The sequence below is a fragment of the Cyprinus carpio genome, chromosome B1, assembly GCF_018340385.1.
Source record: "Cyprinus carpio isolate SPL01 chromosome B1, ASM1834038v1, whole genome shotgun sequence".
In the NCBI taxonomy this organism is placed as follows: domain Eukaryota; kingdom Metazoa; phylum Chordata; class Actinopteri; order Cypriniformes; family Cyprinidae; genus Cyprinus; species Cyprinus carpio.
The window spans coordinates 14,117,559-14,143,704 of NC_056597.1; the positions used below are offsets into that span (position 1 = coordinate 14,117,559).

General features: G+C 36.9%; 1 pseudogene; it reads left to right on the plus strand.

Moving 5' to 3' along the window:
* Positions 1 to 23,384, plus strand: part of LOC122135751 — a 24,811-nt pseudogene extending 1,427 nt beyond the window's left edge.
* Positions 23,385 to 26,146: the final 2,762 nt, after the last annotated feature.

A 26,146-nucleotide genomic window follows, 5' to 3' on the forward strand; every position in this document is an offset into this window, starting at 1 on the left:
TATTACGTATTGCTCCTGAGTTAAATATAGGTGTATGCAGCTGGCCGTGCAGATACTTAGGACCATGTGATATTTAAGTTTTTCTTTTTTAATAAATCTGCAAAAATTCAGTCAACAATTCTGTGTTTTTCTGTCAATATGGGGTGCTGTGTGTACATTAATGAGGAAAAAATATGAACTTAAATGATTTTAGCAAATGGCTGCAATATAACAAAGAGTAAGAAAAGATTTAAGGGGGAGTCTGAATATTTCCGTTACCCACTATATATATATATATATAGAGTATATATATATATATATATATATATATATATATATATATATATATATATATATATATATATATATATATTCATTCATTCATTCCAGTCTATTCAATAAACAATTCAATACTACAATTTAAGAATGGAAATGTTGCTTAAATATCAAATGCTAAATACTAAATTTGTTTTAAAAGATAAATGTCTTTACAGCATGTTTTTGATCAGATTTTAGTGTGTCCTTGTATGGGAAACAGCTAATACCTAAATTAAGATCTTTAAAAATATATATATATTCCTGACCTCAGACTTATGAACAGTAGTGTACAGGCCTGTAGTATGTCAGAGAGCTTTGTTGGCGTGGCAAAACAAAAAACACAAAAACAAACAAACAAACACATAAATACCAAAAAAAAAAAAAAAAAACCATGCATGTGCCTTATAAATAAATAAATTAAAGGTTTAACAAAAATGTCTACAAATAATGACAGTAAACAACAACACGGCAGGCGTGCATAGGCTAGCTAAGTACTGTAAATCCAAACTTCAAACACCTGTACTAACCATGCAGTGCATTATACAACGGTGTTTGGGTATGTTGAGTGATGTGACAACGAAATATATTCAACAGCACCATAGTGCTAAACTGACAGGAACTCTGCGAGCACAAGAGCGGTATGAAGTCATAGCAAGCCGACACCAGATTCTACTAAACACTTGTCTGTCAGTATCTGCTCCCTAGTTCTATATCACCCCCCTCGCCAAAACCTTATACAGTTTTACTTGCTCTTCGGCATCATGCAGTTTGGTGATTGCTCAAGTCGTGTCCGCTCTGTCTTTCTCTCATCTGTTCATCTGTTCGCGGCTTCTCACGATCACTCCGTCTCTGCTCTGCTCATCCACCATTGGGAGATGTTCACACACATACATTCTTAGCCTGGAAATAAAAAAAAAAAAAAAAAAAAAAAAATGCACATCTCTCTACATCATAGGCACCCCACTACACGACGACACGTAGTACAAAATTGGCCTCTTTTGTCAAAAATGTCTATCAGTGACCACCACTGACATCGCATCCTCACGTTTTCCTATTCATTATCGGAAGCTAGATAATTACGTCTTAAGTAGCGTTAATAGGCTTTTTAGTCACGTATACTAAATGCGTAGTTGTTCATATCCCCTTAGGACGAACCCTAGCAACCAATACAGGGAAAAAACCTCAAGACAATACTATATTAGCGCATTCTTAGTATTTTCAAAAAAAAAAAAAGAAACAGTTTTACTTAGCTTCGCTAGTACTTATTTGCCACGAGCTTGTTCGCTCGGGTGCACACACACACCCACCCCCACACACAAACCCACAAAAAATCACACAGTCGCACACACAGGCAGCAGTTCAGCTAGAGAGAGCGAAATGTCAAGTGTTGTATTCACACACAAAATCAACATGCTATGCTGTAATCAGAAATTTTGATAGGAATGTTCTTTGCTATAACAATTAATCAAGTATTGGCCGGCTCCTTTTACATAAGAATCTTATAGGTCATGAAAACTAAAGGGTTGGTTACAAACATTAAAGGTCACTTCAGCCAAGACAGTCTACTGGTCAATGAGTCATTAAAATAAGAAAGAAGGGGGGGTAGTTTTTGATAGGAACTATTTAAGTCTCTGCAATGACGAAGTAAATGGGCTAATGCGGGGATTCGGAAATATCAATCTGCTCCATATTTCAGTGCTTGTATCTTGGTGCATGCGAAACTGGGGGTCGCATAAAATAAACCCGCACCCGTTTCTTCATATGTGGATCAGCTCGCAACAGACCTTACTGACTGACACTGGAGTCATTCACGGCCTTGGCTTGCCTTTCAGGACTCGGACAGCAGCCTGTTTCCTTTCAGAACTATGGACAGCTCAACCCGTTCAGATTCATAGTTGCATCAGTGCTCCGCACTGAGGGGTTATCTTACTCATTTTCGACTGACATCTAATCAGAACGCCGTTTACTGTTGTTTCTACTGAACTCATTTGTGGCACCTTACCTTTTTTCCTTCCGCTGCGCCGGGGAGTGCTGAAGTGTGAAGTGCGTCAGGTCTGAAATAAACGCTCTTCCAGTTCTGTGGTGGCCGTGAAGAAACACGGCGGTTCCGCGTCTTAATAACGCATTCTTGTCGAAGAAAAAAAAAAAAAAGAGACAAAAATATGCTGTTGTAGTGGTGTGGCCAAAGGGGCGGCAAAGCCCCTGCAGTCGGTAAAACCTGTGCCAAATGATTGTGCGATAATTTGCAGGCTGTGTCGACCCACAACCAGGTAGCAGCTAAGGAAGGTCTCTTGAAGAATCTTCGGAGATGTTGCCCACAGTTCTTCTGGATTTTGAGTCTGTCTCAGTTTGTTATGTTTCTTTATGTCATTAACAGACACACTGGATGATGTGAGATAGACTCCTATGTGTGGAAGCTCTGGCTGTTGTCACAGCGCGACTCCTTGTGTTGTCAGACTCCTTGTGTAAACAAAAATCGCATCTGAATTAATACAATAAAATGGCAAAAGATGAATGTATGGAAATGTAAAGAGGATATTTCCTATCTGACACACTGCAGCATACAGTCATAGAAATAACTGACTATTTAAAACCACGTTTTTTTTTTTTTTTTTTGACTGGGAAAAATAGCATGTGGCCTAAGACTTTGCATGAACGGCATATACTGTATGTATATGTATAAATTTATTTACACATTAATGTGTCCCCAAAAATCCTAATAACAAGTATATGAAAAAAAAAAATCAGCAAATTTAGCCTTATACAAGGCCATAGCTTACTATTTTTTTAAACAACTAGTGTTCAAACGACTAAATCTTACAAATGATTAGTGTTTATCTGAATAGTAAAAAACCGTTTGGGGATGGGGGTCATCCAACCATACCGTGATTAAGTATGCATATTCATCTTCCCAAATATTATAGTATGGTACTGTTGGTTTCACTATTTTTACTTCTAAGTTTAAAATTTGTCCGCTCATTCCCCTTTTATCTCTTATATTATTTTAAAATACTCACATAAAAACAAACACAAAATCAAAATAGGTGTCAGTGAACTGCTTGAGTTGTGTTACTGATTACACCGTTAAAATGCTAAGGATTTTAAGATTTAGCTGATGTTATGATATTATAGGCAGTAAACTAGCAATTCTATTCAATATGACTGATGCTGAGGCTGAGAAAAAGGAAATGGTTTTTACACACGGTTACACAGATCTCTCCATCTCAAAACATGTCATTCCAATCCATAACTGAAATGTATTGATGAAAACACTCTTGTGAAGAACACAATTTGGCTGTACAAACAAAATGTAAGCTTTATGTGTCAGGCACATATACATATATGTTCCTTGTGGTCCAAGAGTCTTGTCATATTGATTGAAGACTGGAAGAAGAATATTGACCAGCTAAACTGGAGTGATGCTCACTAAGGCAACTGTGAATATCAATGGAATTACTGTTGTGGTTTTTGGACAGGCTTATCGACTTAATGCATTCTGGAATGTTTTAAATGTTTATAAAATGCAGTTATGATTGGACTGAGTTATGACAGCTGCCCTTTATAAATGTAAACATCTTTTTCTATGTAATATGATCACTTTTCTGCTCTACTAATATATAACTCTCCATCCATATTTCTTTTAAAGTATGTATCATTTTCTTGCTCAGTCTAACTTCATAATTTTTCAAATAAGTCTGCATTCTGTTTACTAAATCCACTCTTTCTCCTTTCTCCACACATTTTCTCTTTGTTCTTTTCTCCTTCTCCTGTTTTTTGCTTTCTCCCAACCACCAGTAAGCTTAATGAGATTTAAAGTCCTCCTGTAACCCATTTAATCAGATTCATTGTTTTGATTAGACCCTCAGTTTAGCATCTTTACATTTCTTAATCTTCTTTGTTTTCCTGGACAACAGTCAGGCCTATTGCATAATTTTACAGACCGACTTAGAATTTTCACAAACTAAGTTAAACTGCATTTCTGTCATGTCTGTCTATAGCATGAAATTGCCCTCTAAGAGATACCACTCAGAGTTTGCTGTGTATTTTATTTATTCAATAACAGCAAATTCTATGCATCACATATCGACATCTGTAACTCTTCTGATGTACACAACTGATTACAACAGATTAACAATGGTGAACATTGTGTTCTGGAAGAAAATGCTATGAATCTGTGTTACATTACAGTATACATCAGGGATGGTCAGCTCTGGTCCTGGAGGTCCACTGTCCTGGAGAATTTAGCTCCCATCCTAAATCAAACACACTTTCCTGTTGATTTCAATAATCCTAAGACTTTGATAAAGAATTTTAAGAGACTTCAAGGGAGGGGTCCCTAAACTTAAGATCTACAGGACCAGAGCTGCCCATCACTAATGGACTAATGGAATGAACTTTTTCGCTGCACTGTAGTGGACCAAAACTCTAGTTGTAATAGTTGTAGTCAAATCTAATGTACTCTTTGAACACACACACACCATTCACTGTACTCTGTGGGCCAAACAAACAAACAAAAAACTATTTTTTTGCACTGTATTCTCTATACTAATACTTAAATGTTGTACTCTCAGCAATTAGGGGTGTCAAGCACAGGCAGAGGCAAAATGAGGAACCTAAGCATAGCATCAGAGCAACTGCAACAATAAGTAAATAAAGACATTTTAAAATGAATTTTTGTTAAGATTGCTGAAAAATCATAAATACAAACACTAGTAATATGGTTTAATTTTTTATTACTTTGACAGTTGGTGGCTATAACCAAAATTGATGTGACCAAATGCATAAATGTAAAATGTTAATGTCAATAGCTGATGCAGTTTATCATCATACCATCAAATTTAATTTTCGAAATCGGTAAAAATCTGGGCAATGGACCAGGAGGAGTTTAAAAAAGTAGAAAATCAAAATGCCAGTCAGGAAGTTTGAATTTGGTGAAAATCAGGCCACTGGTTCATAAGGAGTTTCAAAAAAGTAGTAGAAAATAAAAATGGAAGATGATTTGACTGATTATGGCACAATTTGTATCAATGTTCTCAAGACAATCCAAGGAAATAGACAAAACTGATCAAAAGCTATAAATATATTTTGAAATAACATCATGCCACAAAGTGGCGCTGCACTAAAACCTTCAAGACTATACCTTCAGAGTACCTTCAGGACAGGATGCCAAAGTGATATGATGATGGCAAGGGTGAGAATAAGGCTAGGATCGACATGCAGCGAAAATTTATTAAAGAAAACAGACAAAGATATCCAACCAGGAAACAGTGGAACACAATCCAGACAGGGAGCAGGAATGAAAAAACAACAGAAACAACAAACTTACCTCGACTGAATAAAACACATGAATTATATAGTAGAGCACCAAACTAATAAATGACACACGATCATAATAGGATGGGAAATGTAGTCCATGACAGAATGTTAAAGGACTCAGGAGGGTGTCACGAGTTCGGTTCATGGACTTCTATGTCACATCACCATCAGAGATCAACCCATTACCACTATGACTCTTTTCAATGAATTGATTACACCTCTCCCCGGACTGCATTTCCCAGAACTCAATTGTACTAGATTGATTACGGACCACGTTTGCCTTGCCCTCTGGATTACGTTCACCGCCGATTGACCCACGCCTGTTTTGGGATTACTCTTTCATCTTGCCCTCTCTATATCTGTGTTGCTGGTGTCTGACAGATCTCTGGGGCTTAAGCTAGCTCTAGAGCAGATTCATAGAAAAGAGCAGGGCATTGGAGTGGACTCTTGGACTGGAGAAGTCTCTGGAGTGGACTCCTGGACTTGGATCGGACTCTGTAGTGGATTCATGGATTTGGAGTGGGATCTGGAGTGGATTCATGGACTGGAGCAGGCTCTGGTGCAGACTCAGGGGACTGGAAGCGGCTCTGGAGCGGATTTATGGACTGGAATGGGCTTCTGGAGCAGATTTATAGAGACTGGAGTGGGCGCTGGGGGGGATTCCTATACTGGAGTGGGCTCTGGAGTGGATTCAATGGACTGGAGTTGAGCTCTGGAGTCAGATCATAGACTGAAAGCAGGCTCTGCTGCCTCAGAAGAGTGCATACGCCCAGACACACAAAAATGGTGACTGCCATTACTGGAAGGGCAGTGGAAGGGCAGTGGAAGGTGGGAGAACCTCTGAGAAAGCTGGTTGAGAGCGCGTAAAAAAACGCCAAAGTCCCAGAAGCCATGCTCCTTGCACCCCAACATCACTCAGGGGTGGATCTGCCACCCTGGACACCAGTTTTCGTTTGCCTGGGCACTGCTTTCTCTAGCTTCAAATGCAACATCACATGAGTGGCCGGGAATACTGATATGGAATCCATGATGGCTGACTGTGGCAATGATATCCGATGACAGCTGGAGACTTGGGTTGTAGGGTGGCCCATGTTGGCTGGAGGCCCTAGTTGTGGTAGACATGACAGCTGAGAACTCTGGCATGGCGGCTAGAACTGGGACCAAGCCTCAGGATTCAGGAGTGGAAAGACCACAACAACATGCAGGGCTTGTGATTCCCTAGTGTAGGGCATAGCTGGAATCCATGGACAGCCAGGCTCCTTGGCCACCAGAGCTTGCCACCTACTGCCCTGCTCCGCACAGGCCCCTCTCTCCAAAATCTTTAGGGGTAGCATCCTTCTCAACCGCCCCTACTGTTATGCAGATCCAAAATCCTGCAGGACAAAATCAATAACTGTGCCAGGCCGCTGGGGTCTTTCTTCCTGTAAATTTATGAACTATTCCTGGATCAAGTTAACTCCAGAAAACAGTCCTCTTAACACAACCTTGTCACCAGCACAAGTGGCTACCAAAAGTAACTCCTTCACATAAGCCTCAATACTAGGACCATTTTGAAAAATGGAACAAAGTTGGCTTAATGCATCACAGAGAGTACCTGCTGAGTTTATTTTGTGGTCTGGTTTTGCTGCTAGATCTATTGTGATGGTGGCAGGGCAAGGATCAGAAATGAAGGATCAGAAATGCAGAAAAAGTTTATTAAAGAAGAACATAGACAAAGATAATCCAACAAGGATTAGGGAACACAATCCAGACAGGGAGCAGGACTGAAAACAGCAAATACACCAACTGACTAAAACACACAACTTATATAGTGAACACCAAACTAAATGACACACAGTTGGAAGAAATTTAATCATCATGATTCTAAGCAAAAGAATAATGAGAAATGTAGTCCAAAACAGAATGGTAAAAAGGACTCAGGAGGACACTTTATCTACTGTACACTAAAGATATAGCCTTGTCCATTTTGGCATGCTCTTTATTGAATTAGTTTGCACGCTATTCGAGAACGGTTCAACTTGAATTTCATATTTTTTGGTGTCAGCATGATCTGAAGTTGATCTGTTTTTTGGAATCAGAGGAAAAAAGATGTTAATGTTGAGACAGTCCTCTATCTTTGTACAAATTTAATATCTTTGCAGAAAGTGGTTCTATGGGGTGCCATAGACTAAAAAGCAGAAGAAGTAGAAGAAGAAGAACACTAATGGATACAATAGATGCCTACGCACATTTGGTGCTTGGCCACTAACAAAACAAAAAACTAAAGAACAGCTCAAAAATGAAACTTTCTTAAATGCTCATAGTTCAGTTATGAAGGTAAATAAATTATGACAGATTTTTTTAATTTGACTGACCTATCCCTTTATGTCAGGCTCATGTCAGTTTAGGGTATACAGTTATACAATATCAAAATGGACAAAGATAAAATGGTTGCCAAAAGCAAAGTACTCTTAATGTGTAGGCATACAGCAACACTTAAAAACCACCACAAAACCCACCCAACCACACACTGATCATACTATTATGGATTGAAGACCCTAATGGTCACTTGGTCAAGCAGATAAGGTTGTCTGCACGGTCAGCAAAAATTCAGTGGACAAACTTCATTAGGTTGGCATCTTAGTACATTAGACTACTCTCGATTTCCAGTCTGAGTTGTTCTAAAAGGCCTTTTTTAAAACTGAAAATATTATTCTAGAATGGTGAGCAGTTGCCCAGTATTTGATCTATCCATCTATCTATCTATCTATCTTCATTCCACCCATCTATCTATCTATCTACCATTCTATCTATCTATCTATCTATCTATCTATCTAAATGATAAGATCGTAATCAGCCAATGCATAGTAGTGCAGCATTTGAGCTCAGTAGTGAAAAACAAGTACTACAATTTAAAAGGACTCTGTTTCTCTTTAAAATGCTTAGAAGTGCGGGGATCAAATGTCCAGTATAAAAGAAGGAATGAGTCATTTCTGAAAAGAAAGACCAGTGAGTCAGCATCTCTATCTTTCTCACAAACAGCCTGCAGATGATGAGTAAGGACCTACTCGGTATCAAAAACCTGCTCTGATTCACATGAATAATTGATCAAACACAAGGTACTTAACACTGACCCACAACATACATGCCTCTCTGCATAACAAGCCGCTTACTACAGGTGTCATATATGGAAGTTTGTCACAATAAAATGAGAAAGAAAAACCACTTCTGAAGGTTGGAAAGGCCAAGATGTCCATCCAGTTGCCCCTAATTGTGTTATAAGAAAACAATATCAGAAATGCGTGTATTGGGTGCCTGTTTTACTGTGGAGTCATACTACACATGCGACACATTATTACTTCCTAAGATGATTCTGATGCAGCAGACAGCATCGTCTATCATTGAAGAGCTGCAACATTTTTAAACTCTATTGATTAATGTGTGCATGAGAGGGGCAGGCAAGAGCAATAAGTTTTAGAGATTCATGTCCAGTAGTCCTTGGCAACTTACAGAAATGAGCTGAGCTGCTGAATCAAGCTGCAAGAGACGACAATTACGTTCAAAATCCTCCACTTAAGATAATGAATATTGCAATTTGTCCTCTTAACAAGGGCAGTTCTAATGCAAACTCTCTTTGGATTTCCATGAAAGCACATAAGCCAGTTGGACTGGTTAATGTCCAGCACCTGCATACCAAGAACTGTTGGTCAAAACAACCCTTCATATTGGCAACTGGGAAACACATATAAGGCAAGAGTGAGACAGAGTATGGCAAGCTACTTCATCATCATCATCATCATCATCTTTTTTTTTGCCTTTGAATTCTATGGGATCTGTAGATCAGATATCACTTATTCACTTCTAGAAAATTATGCATTACAGTTGTTCCTGCCACTCTATTCCATGTCTACACAAAAGAATTAATTAGGTATTATTAGTATTATTATTTAGTAGTAGCTATGTAGTTTCTAGCATAATTTTCCAAAGCTTCTACTAATACTTAGTTAACTAGACGCCTTGAGTGTGGATACAGTTTGTTACTGGAGAACATTTAAACCTAATCCCATTTAAGATGTGAACTATTAAGTGGCAATTCTGATTAGTCATTATATATGACAAATAAAAAGTGAATATAGTTACATAAGAAGTACAACCAAACCCCCAACTTCACTTTTTACCGTACCTTGAGGGTATAGTGTACAGTCGTAGTGATGTGAATTTCATCATCATAATACTAAACACAGTAGCACTGAACGTGCACCACCTGATTCTTGTATGAAGTTGCAATATTCGTGCATTGAATTTGTTTCGGTAACAGCCGTCTACGGCAAAAAGTACTATCATCCAGCATTGTTTTTACCAGCAGCAAAACCAAAAGGAATCGTCAAATGTAATACTCAACAACAACAACAACAAACAATGAGACCTGCAACAACACAGTACTCTGGCCACCACGCCATTTTGATTGATATATTATGAGATAGGTCAGCTGTGGCTTCAAAAAGAGTTCCAAAAATATTCATTATCGACTATACTATTGGGGAAAAGGTAACGGTGACACTGGACATGGATGAAGCTTTCAAGAGGCATGTTGACCACCGTGCCTGCGCAAAATAACATCAAATGGACTATACTTTAAAAGGAAATGCGTTTCAATGTCACCTTATGAGCTGGCACGTCTGTATACAAAAAAGTATGTTTTGGACTCAAGAATGATAAATGGATAATAATGGACTTAGGTAAAACTGGTCCATATAGGCGTTCATGCTATCTACCTTGATAGCAGTGAAATAGCTTTTTAGGAAAATTAAGAAGAATTGAATAGTTTAGTAGTTTGGGTGAAACTGAAAAAAGAAATGAATCCCTTTACTGGATTACGAAGTAATTAAAATAAATGCAGCAAATTAGGAACACGATGATAGTAGGATCAGCGTATTAAGTGTAAAAGGGTCAGCCACAGAGCGGTGGGAGAGAGAGAGAGAGAGAGGGAGAGGAGGAGAGAGAGAGAGAGAGAGAGAGAGAGAGAGACTTGGAAACACATGCCAGTCAGTTGTGGATGGAGCTTCGTACTGCATGGACACACGAACACCGCCAGACTGACGGAATGGGTCACAGTTTATTTTTTTGTGCAATAGTTCATTTTTGGCCCGCCCACTGGAAAAGGATCACACAACATTTTGAAATGTTCTGTATTAAAAACGTTTTTTTTTTTTTTTTTTTTTCCAATAAGCCTCTTTGTTGTACTTTTTTTTGCTAAATTATTTCCGCTACGTAATCCATATGCGCAGCCTACTGTTATCTATGAGCGGGATGATTAGGTTGGCCATCTGAGGGATTAATCCATTTGTTTTAATGACTTAGATTCAGATAATGACCGTTAAGAGTTAGATTTTTGTCCATCTGTACTCTCTAGTGTGCCTATTCATAGTTATTATAGTTGCTCTCCGTCAATTTTGACAATTGATTTAAGTCTATCTGAGCAAGATAGCACAGTATATCATTAATTTGAGGTTATTAGGGGGTGAACTCACGTACCCGCGCGAATCTCATGTGTCGCGCACTAAATGTCAATAATTAATTAGCGATGCAATTAGAGTCGCTTCAAATAAATCCAGCGCAGCAGGAGATGATCAGTTATTCCATAAAAATGCTGTCAACATAATGATCACAATCTTAAAGAAGAAGTTATGAAGCCGTGTCACAAACTGTTCTTTTTCTAACAGTCGGTTTGTTTATTTACCTGCTCGAGATTATCTGATAACTGAGCTGCAAGCAACATACGTCCGAGAAGAAGGTTCACGTGTAACATTTATAGGTGGGATTGCGAGTGTTTCAATGTGTCTATTACTTAGTGTATTTGTGCTGTTCCATGTTTTACTAGTTTAATTATTTTTTATTCAATCAACCTAATTTGAGATCATTTCATTCAAAATAAACGGGAAACGAGACTGTTTTCTAAATGTGAAAGTGTTATTATTATTGTTTTTTCTTTAGTAGCCTATATTTTCTAACTTATGGTATTACAACTCGAGCCGCTACTTCAGAAGCCTAACCCGTTTATCTCTGAATGTATCACGAATATCAAAAGGAAACAAAACTAGCAACCTCGCTATTAAGTCAGGCTGAACCTGACCAAACCCTAACACTGCCAGCATTAACAGAAGTGTCAGGACACTTTGTAAGCCTGTGAAGTGCATTTTAGGTGCACTCAAAAACACACATCCCTGAAACAATTATACCTTAAATCAAGTAACATAAAATGTGCCAAAGTGTTGCTTTCAATAAATTCTATGCTCTTTATTCTGCTGGTCGCGCCAGTACAATGCGATACATCTGTTACGCAGATGATTGAACGTTCTAATCTGGCAGGAAAGCTCTGGACCGTTAGGCAAATGGGTTCCATAGACTTCGGCTATCCTGAAAATTGCGTATCTTAGTCACTTTAATGCACCCCGTACAAACCCTTACTTCACTTGATTCACTTGCTTCGTAACGTTTTTCTTCATCTGGACAATAAATCATGGTTATGTAACCGGATTAGTCATGGTGCGGTTACGGTGGGAAGATAGCGCTTATTGTTCAAAAATATGAACGCATCATAAAAAGGGTAAACAAAGTTTGGATGAATATCACAAGAAATCTGTAGAGTCACATTCCACCTCTCATAAATTAAATTAATAGAATATTTATATATATTTTTTAAAAAATAATTTATTTATTGTTTGTAACTCAATGTGAATAATAGGTGCAAAATAGTGAATGAGAGTATTTGGAACCGAAAAAAGTTAATAGTACTTAATTTTACATGAAAATTTTTTTTTTAATTATTTTTTCATTATGATCCATACATTTACTTTATGATAAATGTTTTATTTATTTATTTATTTATTTATTTTGTTGTTTACATACTATATGGGATCAGGAGTTTTTTTTTATTTTTGCTTGTCATAATTAAAATGTTCAGAGCAGAGTATTGCTAACAAACATCAATAGCCATAGGTTACTGGTTTTTAAAGAGTCAGCTGACAGTCACTTCTACCATAAGACCTTCTCACCTTTAAGAGGGTTCTTAACTGATTGCTGGATGCTGCCGTTGAGGGGTGTATGACTCTGTATGCACTGAACTGATTTGTGTGTGTTTGTATTCAGAGTAGGTTTGAGACCTGTTATCCTCCCCAATGCCTCATCTAGGTGATACCAAAAAGGTGGACAACTGCAGCTCAGTTGTTATGATAATGCAGAAGTGAGCAAGGTGCAATGGATGCGGGGAAAAAGGTCGAGGAAAAATTGAGGGGAGGGGCTAGAGAGGGAGATGGAGCTAGTATCATCCTCTCTCACCTCTACACAGGTGCAACATATGGGCCGTTACCTGTGAAAACACACAAACGAAGGAGGAAGGCTCCATCTATCTATGTGAGAAAGGTGGGTTTGGATTCATTGTATGTTTACACTGATTTGTTTGATTTGTGGCCTCAGTTGTCCCCTTTGGCATCACTTCCCGCAGTCCTGAGGTAGTATTAAAACCTGAATAGTTTTTTTGTTAAAGCTCAAATGCATGTCCTTAAGCTGTGTACTCAAACCACACCTTAGTGTATATCTGGTTAATTTTCTTTTATTTGTATTATTGCTAACTGTCATTGAATGACATAGGTGTTTTACCAGTCGAATTGTGATAAACCTGTTGCACACACTCATTAACTTAATATTTCCTCATGCAAAAATCCTTCCCGCGTTTAATATAACACCCCTTGTCTTGTGCTCACATTTTTTTTCCCTTTTTTTCCTTATTTGCCTTTGATTTGCATGTTTTTGTTGCCCTTTCTCATCTCTCTATATATTTTTCCTGCCTAAAATGTCTCCTTATTCACTTGTTCTGGCAGATTTAGAGAATCCTTTTGTGCGCTCCATGTTGGATGGCCTTTTGGTGAGGGAAGGAGAGAATGGCACTCTTCCTTGTTTAGTAACAGATCCAGCTGTCAATCATCTGTCCCTTCTGACCTGTGGTGGCTCTGGTCTACCAGCTGGCCTCACCTACAGTGCACACCCTCAGAAAGGGATCACCATCAAAAATGTCTCCAGAGCTTTTGAGGGCTGCTACATTTGTGCAGGAGAGAGATGGATGAAAAACCTGTGAAATCAAGCCCATATAACTTGGGTGTACGGCCAGGTGTGTAAGAGGTATAGGTATAGTTCTTAAAAGGTATAGGTCACCCAAAAATGACATTTCTTTCAACATTTTTTGGGAACAACTCACCCTAAATTTGTTCCAAATCTGTATGAGTTTTTTTATTATTATTATTATTCTGCTGAACACAAAAGAAGGTGTTTTGAAGAATGTGGGTTACCAAACAGTTGCCAGTACCCACTGACTTCCATAGTAGGGAAAAAATAGTATGGAAGTAAATGGGCAATTGTTTGGTTACCCACATTCTTCAACATTATATTATTCAGCAAAGATGCAATGAATTGATCAATACTAACAATAATGAAATGTATAACATTACAAAGATGTCTTTTTCAAATAAATGCTGTTCACTGAACCTTATATTCATCATAGAATCCTGAAAAAAGTATCCCAGTTTTCACAAAAAATACTAAGAAGCAAAAACTGTATTGATAATAATAAGAACCATTATTTAAAAAACAATAATTAAGCATCAAATGAGAATATTAGAATGATTGAAGGATCATCATGTGACACTGAAGACTAGAGTAATGGCTGTTGAAGATTCAGTTTTGCCATCCTTGGAGATAATTACACAGAGAATAGAAAACCATTCTTTTAAATTGTGATAATATTTCACAAAAAAAAAAAAAAATCTAATACAAATACCATAGGTAGGCACTAAAAGACTTCTCTTTCAAAAACATAAAAACTTTTGTGAGTAAATATATATCAGCTATAATGTGTACAGAAGCACATACATATATACAGTATAGAAATTAATAGGTATTTTTTGCCACCCCTGCATAAGCACAAAGTAGCCACCTATACTGTTGTAATACAGTCCAGAGACAGTGCCATCGATCAGCCTATCAGAATCAGAAAATGTAGTTCCCAGTTCAGGATCCAGGAGTTCATTCTGCTCAACTGCTGGCACCATCAGCATCAGCCATGTGCTACCACAAGGCTGGAAATCCCATACAGAAGCAGTTAGAACCCACACTTGTAGCATAATCTCAGATTGCTTTCTAGCAAGCTACAGAACCCTAACCTGGACTGCTAATTTATCAATCGCCGTTTAGATATAGCAAAATAAACAAAAATCAAATATCCTGCCTGGATTTCGAGGAATATCAAGTAGCTCAGCAGGACTGCACATCAAATCCTAGCAGGAGATGGAATATGGCTCAAGAGTCTACCAGCTGTATTGCAAAGGGAATGAGAAAGAAGAGTGCTCTCCAATGGCTGTCAATCTGGAGGAGGAGTTCGAGGAGAGTAAAATGCTTAGAATGAAGCTAGATCAAACAGTCATTTTTCGACAGCTAACCCAGCTTAAGCCAGATGATGCCATTAAGAGAGAAAAGCCAGGTGTAGGCCACTTGAATGCCAAGAAAATGGAATGATAGGATAAATTACAGCCTTAATACCATGCCAAATGCAAGTCCCTCTTTTCAACTGTGCATGGATTTTAGCTTCAACCATACATTTTTAAATTTCATTTTTAACTTAAAGATTCTTCACATAGGCTAAACAACAGGAAATCTGCATTTGTGTGTAGCCATGGTAATGAGCATGGTTTCATTAACCTATACGGAGAGAGGGGAGAGAGGACAAGGTGGTGGAGGTGAGAGAGGGGAGAAAGCCTGAGCCCTCAGGCGTGGATGATGATGGCTTCCATACCCCAGTCCCACCCGAGAGTCTACTGGATCTATAACAACCAACAGCTCAAAAACACATCTGAACATGTCATTACGCTGCACAACCAGCAGTACAGGTAAGCACACTCCTGCACATACACACAAAACAGTCAATTATGTCAACTCAAATCCATTGTTTTTATCTATCCACAAAAACTTGCTGGCCTCAAATGTTACTGTGTCCTTAAGCTGGTAAATTTAAATTGAGATGGTCCTCACTTCAGAACACAAGATCCAGTGGGTGAGGTTAGAACCAGATCCAACTCCTCCCACCTTACATATCCTTAACCTAACAGTCTCCACCCTCTGATCCCTAAACCTACCCATCTCCACCCTTAAACCTATCTCCACCCCCTGGATGGATCTTGAGTACTGCAGTGAGGGGCTACTGTTAAAATCAAAAAGCAGTATATGAGCAGGTGACATGATGTGTATTTTTTTGTTTTAGTTTTTTCACAGAAAACACCACTATTTTGTTTTCTTTTGATAATTTTGATAATTTGGCAAGGCATTAAAGACTTGTCCATACATATATTCGATCAATATTATTATATATGGTTTATTATTATTATTACTATTTTCAGCAGTTTCAAGCAACGCAGTTATTTAAATAAATAATATATATATATATATATATATAAGAGCATATATATATATATATATATATATATATATATATTCTGAAGATCTTTGAAAATGTTGCAACAAAAAAGTACTAAACTATAGGTTACTGGGACGTACTTACTGTAGGGTTAAGGTTAGGGTTGGATTGCTTGAGTTATGCATAATGTACTGTATAACGATAGTAAGTATACATGTAATGTGTGTGATTACATCACCTTATTAAAGAAATATTACCTTATACACTTTCCCTTGCTATGTATTAAATATCATAAAAACCACTATGTTTAAGAAAATGTTCATGTTCATTTGTCAGCTATGCATGTTCATTAGGTGCATTTTCTAACATTTCTCTATGTGATGATTACACAGACATTGAGTAACTGCTTTGTTCTGGATGTTACAGGTACATCAGTGAACTAAGGCTGGTTCGAGTTCATGGATCAGAGGGCGGGATCTGGCACTTTCAGCCAATCGCACATATGCATCTGTCAATCAGCGTCATTCACTGTCCATGTTATATGTGAGTTCAGAATATTGACGGGACTTCACTTACCTTACATAAACTTTATTTTTGTACAGTCTTTATATAAATATGAGTAAATCTCTCATTTAGGTAAACCAGTGATAGTTTCCCCAGGAGGGGGCCTGTTGATGGACAGGTGCGTGTGTTGCTTCAGGATATCCTGTTCCAAAATATCTTGGTACTACTGTGAGCCGGCCACATACACGGTATGACCCACAAGCTAATATAAGCCACTCAACAACAACCGTACAATATAGCGCACATCTCTGACTTTGTTATGTAAGTGCCAGAGTAAACAAACTTATTGCATTAGTCATGCTGTCACAAGACTGCAGTAAGCCATTTGGAATAGAACACTGTTTCTTAGATGATTAAATGTGGTAAAAAATGAACATAATAGTTGTTTGTCATATTATTTTGCCTCTAAATAGCATTTATAACCTCTGACAGGTGCTCCCACCTGTTGAATGCGGACACAGGCAGATGAGGAGTTTCGCCGTGGTCAGAGTGTCAGGGGCAGCAATTTGGACGAAGTGAGGTGGATAGTCGACTTAATGTCAGCAAAGGAAAATTTCACACACTTGAGTGTGTGGCAACAACCTCAGGAGAGCAGGCCTACACCCCTCTTTCATTCCATCAGTGGTGAGAACACAAACACACTCATGTTTACCTTGCTAGCTAAATGAGACTCACATTTTCTGTTGTTTTTATGAAGCTAATGACAACGTATTTTCCATTCAAAATGGCACTTTAAAAAAAGCGCTGAGCAGTTTGGCGCCACTGGATGTTACTGCCAGTTATTTAACATTTCTATCATAAAACAATAGTCAAATATTAAATGTTTTGCTACTTCCATCTTACTTCACTATCTTTTAGTATTAAAACTGATGTTTCATGCTGGAAGTTGTAGCATAGTAGTTCAATCTCAGGCCCAGAAAGAAGAAGATGTTCCCCTCAATGTCTATGGTGGTGGTTACAGTCCTGTTGTAGCATAGTAGTTCAATCTCAGGCCCAGAAAGAAGAAGATTTCTAAGCAGACTTTACCCAAACACTAATGCTGCTTTCTAGCTCCCTTTGGGGAAGCTGCTGTTTACAAAAGTTCAGAAGTCATAATTACTATGTGATGGTGTTTCAAGTGATTTTTAGGACAAAAATGGATGCAATTTCATGTTTATTTTCCTTTTTTCACTTAGTGATTAGACAGGAAGCTTCTTTCTTCAAGACTAATGCAACAAAATAAAAAAGCAAAGAATGTGCATTAGGTCTGTAATAGGCCGCTTTATAAGTGGTGTGTTTTATTGTGACAGAGAGAATGATGATGGGAAATGTAGTTTTGACCTCAAAGAAAGAAAGAAGTAATTTTATTCATATATTTGTATTTTCTTTATCTCACAATTTCCCTACAAAATATGACACAACTGTTTTCTACATGATTAATAATAGTAACAACAAAAATATTTCTTTTGAGGCACCAATCAGCATTTTACAGTGATTTTTGAAGGATCAATGTGCCACACTGAAGACTGGAGTAATTGGTGCTGTAATAATGCACATTATTACTGTTTTTACTTTATTTAGGCAGATAAATTCAGGCTTGAGCATAAGTTACATCTTTTAAAAACTGTACAGTAAAATAAATCATTACAGTCAATTGGCAAGGATTTGAACAGCCAAATTGAGATTTTTGTCAGATTTAATTTAGCTTAATTTAATTTTAATTTAGTTATAATTAAAGTTTTATTAGCTCATAGTTAATTATTATTAGCTAATTTCCCCAGACACTTAACAAGATTCTTGTTCTGTTGAGGCTTTGGCCATTCATGTCTTACAGTGTTATTGAGAGCAGTAGATAGACACAAACCTGTTCATACCCAAACACACACACACACACACACACACACACAAACACACACACACACACACACACACACACACACACACACACACAGGACAATATAAAAAGGACAACAGTAACGAGATAATCCCTGAATGTTCTCAGACACACACTGAGAGCTTGTTGACGAATCTGAGGGATTACTATTATTTTGTACAGTGTGTGTGCACATTAGGGCTTGACACTGATGCTAAGCTCTTAAAATCCTCTGAACAACAGATTTAAAACACTCACATACAACTCTAGCCTTATTAATATGGCACAGTGAATTAAGAAGTATTAATACAACTGGTTTAAACACAGTTTAAGTGGTGTTTATATATTTTGAGTGTGTGTATATTGATAGATGTGTGGGTATGTGTTTCTCACCCTAGAGAGAACAGTGCCCCATAAACTCTTCACACCTCTGTTGTCTGGTGTCATGTCTACTTCTGTTCTGCTCAGCTTCTTTCTGGTGGTTCTGCTCTACAAATTCATGCAGGTACAGAGTCAAAACACTCACAGTAGACACTATGAAGTATCATAGAATTGTTAGTAATAAATTCTATTGTTTTTATTTCTTTCACATTTTGTATTTTCTGCCATAGGAAAGTCCCAAATATAAGAGATCCATTGGAGAGGTGATCGAAAGTTTTGATGGCAGCAACAATATACCTATACATAGACCCCTACACAGCTGCCTTTATGACCCCAAAATGGGGAGTCTTCCACGGGAGAGACTGGCGCTTTTGGTAAAGGCATACACAAAATTTAAACATAGTGTATGTGTAATCTGAGTAATAGCTGCCAAAACTGCTTGTTTTCATAACTACACAGCATTCTTACTGCATTTAATACATATATAGTACATACACTGCTGTTCAAACCTTTGGGGTCAGTAAGAATTTTTTTTTGTAAGAAATTAATACTTTTATTCAGCAAGGATGCATTAAATTGATTAAAATTGACAAAATCGAAATAATTTTATATTTAAAATAAATCCTTTTTGAAGAATCCTGAAAAAAAATTTATTAGGTTTCTTGTTTCCCACAAAAATATTAAAATGGCATCACTGTTTTTAACATTAATAATAATGATACATGTTTTTGAGTAGCCAATCATCATATTTCTGAAAATTCAGTTTTGCAATCACAGAAATAAATAGTGCTTTAAAACATTAAAATACAAAACAAATTGTAATAATATTACTGTTTTACTGTATTTGTGATCAAATAAATGCAGTCTCAGTGAGCAAAAGATACTTGAGAGATTTAAAAAATAAATCTAACTTTGGAATGGTAATGTATGTACTATAATTAAAAAATCCCATAATACTATATAACTACAATAATCATCTAGTAGATTACTGCTTATTTAAATGGTGTGAATTAAAAAATAATAATAATGTGGTAAATAAAAAGAAAAGCTAAAGAGGTTAGTTTTTTTTTTGTCAATGAAAGGGGATAAAATCCTCCGGCTCTGGAGCATTTGGTAAAAGTGAGTTGGCAGCTACAGCATATGGACTCCTTGCTCAGCTGATACAGTGACCACTGTTGCTGTAAAAAATGCTAAAAGCGTGAGAGTATTTATATATATGCCTGGATGTATGACTCCAACATGTATAAAGCATGTTTATAAAGACTCCAATCACTGGTTGTTAAAAATATATAAAACTTAGGTTTATTGTTGTTTTCCTCCAGTATATTTTTAATCATGTTAATGTGTTTAATCCAACAAATGAACATGTGTAGTCTCTGAATTTTTCCCCAAAGCTTAGTGCTCACTCCACTGAGAAAGAGGCTCTAATGTCGGAGTTGAAGGTTCTCTGGAGCTACATTGGCAAATCATGGCAAACATTGTCAACTTGCTTGGTGCGCCTGTACAGTAGAGGGAGGTATGTGATTAATAGTATTTATGAGTTTATTATAAGATTTATTGCATGTGCCTTTTTCCTTCATAGTCATTCCTAGTCCCACATATTTTTTTATTTTGTTCTGGTTGAAACACACAACAGAAGATGTTAGTAAAATGTCTGAGCTGCACTTTTTCCAAACATGGGTTTGGGATTTATACCACAAAAGTAGAATAAAATAATCTCCCTTTTAATGTTTCATGGATGTAACGTCACACATGGATAAGAGATGACACAAGGGTGAAATATTTTTGACATAAAATTCAATTTTTGGGAGAATTACTCCCAACATTTTTGGAAGATTATTAAAGTGTCATTTTCCAAACAGGCCCCACTCTGATGATCACAGAATACTGCTGCTATGTGAGCACCACTGAATTTCCTAAGAAGAAAAAGCGCCGGATGCATTTTTCATTCCAAAACAGGCGATGGATATTACAAAAATCTGCTCAGCCAAACACAGACTCCCCCAAGGTAAAATATGTGTGTGAGAAATATGGTGCAGATGTATAGATGTCCATTGTTGGGTTTTTGTAATGTTATACACCATCTATTATATGCATGAACACATACAGAGAGAGCACTGATAATGGATACATGCCCATGAAATCAGGATTGCCAGAAAAGATCAAATCAGACAGGTAGGTGCATCTCAAAAGAATACAAGCAAAATACAACCACTTTTTACTCACCAACATCTGTTATTGTACACTTTTTCGGCTCCCTGCATCATCTCTTCAGAATGGCATGATAAAGATGATCTCTCGTTGGATATGAGAGATTAATCAGCTCTCTATCAGTGGCTAAAGGCATGGACTTCCTCACTCCAAAAATGTAAGTGGTGTATTCGCTTATTCACCTCTCATTTTCAGAGTGAGTTGAACATGCAGACCTTTGAAATGAGTATACTTTCTTGATTTCTCGTACTGAATGTTTGTCTCAGTAGTGAATATTTCCTTTTTTTGACTATAATCGCTGTTATATTTATGTGCTATGTATTTTAAGTGGATTCACGAGATTGGCTGCCAGGAAATGTATTACTGATCAGGGGGGGGGGTCGGGTAGCAAGATAGGGTGTTTCGGTGTGGCCGTGAATCACAAGGAGGATTCCAGATACGTCTGAGAGGAAATGTGAGGCCGTCACTATATCATTTACCCCTTACCCCTATAGATAAGATTACAAAGTAGTTAGCATGCTTAGATTTTATATAGTAAATGAGCCATTATTTGAAAGGTCTATGTTTCTATAATAATTTACTGTATCACCTTGTGTCGCATCGTGCATGACTTTATTTCTGCTGTGTAACACACACAAGAAAAAAAAAGATAGTATTTTGAAGAATGTTTTAACTTTTTATGTTCATATAATATAAGTCAGTGGAGTCAAAAAAAAAAAGTAAAAAAAAAGTTACAAACCGACCCAATCGATTAATATATCAACAAACAGTTTTTAAAATATTTTCTGTGTTCCCCCGAATTCTACACTGGTTTGATAAAAACATGACAACTATCCCTTTAGGTTTGTGAACATGATATTTTGCTTGATACAGTATTACCCAAAAAACATGTTAATAGATTGTTTAGTATCCATGATGTTGTGTTTTCTGTCTAGAGCGATGTTTACCGGTGAAATGGATGTCCCCAGAGAGCCTGTTTGCTGGCGTGTACACTTTTGAGAGTGATGTCTGGTCCTATGGCTTCCTATTGTGGGAGATCTTCTCTCTCGGTCTGTATGAGCTGGTATCAGGCCTATTAAATATGACACCTACCAGAATACAATGCCTGTAAGTGACTCATTATGAAGGTCTTATGAGGGTGAAATTTGCCTGCAGGTAACACGCCATATCCGGGTATTCCAGTAGGATCCACATATATAAGAGAATGATACAAGATGGATACAGAATGATCGAAAGCGCCTGAGTTTGCCCCCATTGAAGTGTAAGAGAATTTTACCTGTCTCAGTTAACAGTTCAGTGTTTTTATATTTATGGCATGTACACTATCATTCAAAAGTTTGGGGTTGGTAAGAAATTTCTCACAAGTCTGACTTTTTTTCTTTTTTTTTTCCAAGAAAAGAGTCCGGATTGTAAGAAAAAAAGTCGCAATTGCCTTTTTCATGTTATTCTGTTGCAGAAAAAAAAAACTAAATAAATATATGTAAACCCAGAATTAACAGAAAAATTGTCAGAATTGTGAGTTATAAACAATTGCCTTTTAGATTTTTATTAATGTGGCATAAACTGATTTCCATACAAAGCTGAGTTTTCCACAGCCATTACTCCAGTCTTCAGGGTCACATGATCCTTTAGAAATCATTCTAATACAGTGATTTGGTGTTCAAGTAACATTATCATCAATGTTGGAAAAACAGTTGTGCTGCTTAATATTTTATGGAAACCGTGGTACATTTTTGAAGGGTTTCATTTCATGAATTGAAAGAAACAACACTTATTTGAAAAATTTATTTTTTTGTAACATTTTTAAATGACTTTTGTAACAATTAAAATCTTTTCATGTGTCCTGGCTGAATTATTATAAAGTATTAATTTCTTTAAAAAAAAAAAAAGACTGACTTCTAACTTTGGTAAATTATATCTGTGTCTGATGACATGATGACAAGGCATTTGTGTATGTTTTTTTCAGTTATGAGGTAATGAGATGGTGTTGGAGTGCTGACCCTCTGAAGAGACCAACCTTCAAGAAAACTGGTGGAAAGGACTGAACTCCTGCTGTCGGAGACCACCAAACATGTACGTTTTGACTCAGCTTAGCCTCAAAAATTGTGTGCATTAACCCAGTTTCTTCAGTTACTGCAGGTTTACAATTGTGTCTTGCAGGATTACTTGAATCTCAGCACTAGTGACAGCTGTGAGGCGTTTGTTCCTCCGGGCCTGCACAGGGCACAAAGGCTGAGTTCTGTGGGCAGCTCGACAGCCTCAACTCAACCCCTGCTGCAGGCAACAAATGATGTTTTTTGGAGCATCAGAGCATATAAATGACATCTTGTTCCTTGTTTTGCCTCGTTTTTTCAATAGGTTTGACCTAAAAAGCCTTATCCTCCCTTTAAGTTCTAACTGTAATTGTGGCATTTAAGGGCACCTCCTGCTCTCTGTTTGGCTCAATGCAACTCCATTGGCCTTGTCTTCCATTATATTTCAAATTACTCAAGACACAGCATGTCCAGCCATGTAACTGTTTATGTGTTTTTCTAAATGCAGCTGGGCTCCATTTTTATGGTATTGATCTACATAGTATTTTGAGTGCATGAGCAGCTAACGTGGCCAGGCAAGCATTTAGATATAGAACCTAATGTACCTCATCAGATAAATGACCAGCTCTACCGATGACATCATTGTGTAGTGACCTGTGATGTTGTTGTGTTGTGTGTATTCTTTTGTCTTTGACCAGGTGTACAACGTGCAAGTACGTTTGACTGAACAGTAAGGTAGGTCAGTGGTAAAGATACTGAACCCAAGGTGATTCTCATTTAATGTGTCACTATCTGAAGGACTTAATACCAACAAGTGGAGGTTCTCGTTCATGCATTTGTGCTATATTTCAGCATGTGATTACTCTCAAGTGCGTGTTAATTGCATTAATGTAATCTATTAGATCCCCATCTCAGCTTCAAGCTGTACTTACTGGTATAATTGTCATATTATTAACAACCTAGGATGATACGGGTTACATTGTTGTTGTGTTTTTTTTAGTTTGGAATTGAAATTTTGAGCTGTTGAGAATGTGTGTATATATATATATATATATATATATATATATATCTATATATACTGATATACGTGTGTGGGTGTTTTTTGAATGTTGACTGTGACAAATAACTGCTATGAGATTTGACTCTGTAAATATCTGAAGTGTCAGCTATTTTTTAAACTTTTAGAGTGTTATGTCAGGAAAAAAAAAAAGGCCAGTAGTAAATGCACCTGTTTTTATACAGAATAAAATGAAAAGTTGTAAAGGAATGTATTGCATAAAATTATGTATTTTCGAAATTACAAAAATTATTTGTGCAATTCCTTAAAAGTTATGCATATATTTTATGTTAAAATACAGTATTTGACCATCTGAACTAGCTCAACCAATGGCGTGTGTTATCTGTTTGTCTGGCGAATAATATACAAATGGAAGTGTTCAGAAATGTTTGCTTAAGAGTACTGTAATTGGGAATATATGCCACCTTAAAAATAAAATAAAAATAAAAAGCAAATCTTGAAGCAGGCAATTTAGTAGAGAATGTGAATAACATGGTTTGCTTATTTCAAGATTGAATATTGTGGAGGTGAAAAATGAACGGTTTTTGGTAAACTGACAAAGGACAGTTCCTATACAAATTCACACTGAAGGTAATTTTTTTGCGGGGAATTATTTTTGGCAACATGGTTTTGTAGTAACTGAAGTGCACAGTATGAACAAAATGAACATGTTTTTCGGGTTTAACACCTTAGGACTTATTTAACTGTTTGATGATTTATTTTACTTATTGATGATTCAATATTTTATCATTATTCACTCAACTCCTCACTGATATTCATCAGGCAAACACTTATCAAATTTCTGGGGCTGGAACCAAATAACCATCATATTCAAAAGTGCACAATCTTTTGGTTGCATACAAAAAAAAAAAAAAAAGGATACAGAAGGTTGAAATGTTTAGGGACATCCATATCAGTTCTCACTTCAACCTGTCAGTAGCTTTTTTGGGGGCATAAATTTTACATCATTTTTGATTGTACACACTATGAGAAACAACTGGTTCCAACAGTAACAGCTAACGCAACTGAGGGTTTTAGTGCACAATAAAATCTTATAAAACCCACAACACAACACTGAAAAAAAAAAAATAATAAAATAAAAAATTGGACAAATAAGGGAAGTTGGGCATCTACTTTCAAGGGCATCTCCACTTTTGGAATTCCAAAAGTCATCAACGTCAAAATCTATTCAGTTTCCATATACCTTTAACAGTGCTACCGGTCTATACACAGCAAATCTGTTAACACGGAAGTATTTTGCCATATGAAAATAAAATTGCTTTGACTACTTCATATAAAAACCATTTCTGAGGTATATAGCCAACAAGCCAATGGGGAAACATCTAGAATGTGGAGTTACTGCAGCGTAAGAACTGATTGGTCATCGCTGGGGTTAATACACACAGTAGCACCAAAACAGCGATACTGGAAGTGTCACAAACTATTACTGATATAATATTCTGCACTTTAAATTCTCTCTCTCTAGCATACACAATACATACACACACAAACAGTTAAAAGGAAGATCACTTTAACTTTAAGACTCTACAGCTGCACAATAACCCTGCTCCGGGTTGTATTACAACTTTGGAACAAAATAGGAAGAGGACAATATAATCATTCTTTTCCTGAAAATTGGATCTAAAAGGTCCACAGTACTCTGGACTGTCCTCAGTATAGAAACGCTGTGCTCTGGATGTGGCTTATTGCATAGCTCCCAAAACCATGAGGGAGAACAAAAGCAATATGAATGAGGATTTCAAAGCTTATTTATGGTGTGTCCATTCTCATCTGAGAAATACACATACTGTTCATGCACATACAAAGTAACTTAAAGGGTTCACCCAAAAATAAAAATTTAGCCTATGTTTTACTCACCCTATAATCGTTAGTTATATTAAAAATTGTTCAATATTCCAAGCTTTATCATTGCAGTCGGTGGGTGTTTCTGTTAAACAGCCCACAAGATATCAAATAAAGCATGCGCATGCATA